A 315-nucleotide genomic window follows, 5' to 3' on the forward strand; every position below is an offset into this window, starting at 1 on the left:
CAGAGGACAAGAAGTAGCCCCCAGGGGCCCCCTTGGGGCCCTGTTGCATTTAGTGATGGAGGTCAGTTATTGCCGTAACTGTTAGTTCTGATGCCAGATGCCCAAACAGCCCCTCTGCCATGGGTCTGGTCGGCTTTACAAAAAAACCCGTCAGGCACGCTATAGATCTGACACCAGGTGGAATCCCGTTGGCTTAATACAAGCGGTTCAACGCGCTGTTGGTCTGACACTGTAAAGGTCTGGTCGGCTTTAAACAAAAAGCAGTTGGGTGCACGAATGCACAAAAAAAATACAGTTAATTCATATACAACAGAG

This window comes from Apaloderma vittatum, unplaced genomic scaffold, assembly GCF_000703405.1.
Source record: "Apaloderma vittatum isolate BGI_N311 unplaced genomic scaffold, ASM70340v1 scaffold5854, whole genome shotgun sequence".
NCBI lineage: Eukaryota > Metazoa > Chordata > Aves > Trogoniformes > Trogonidae > Apaloderma > Apaloderma vittatum.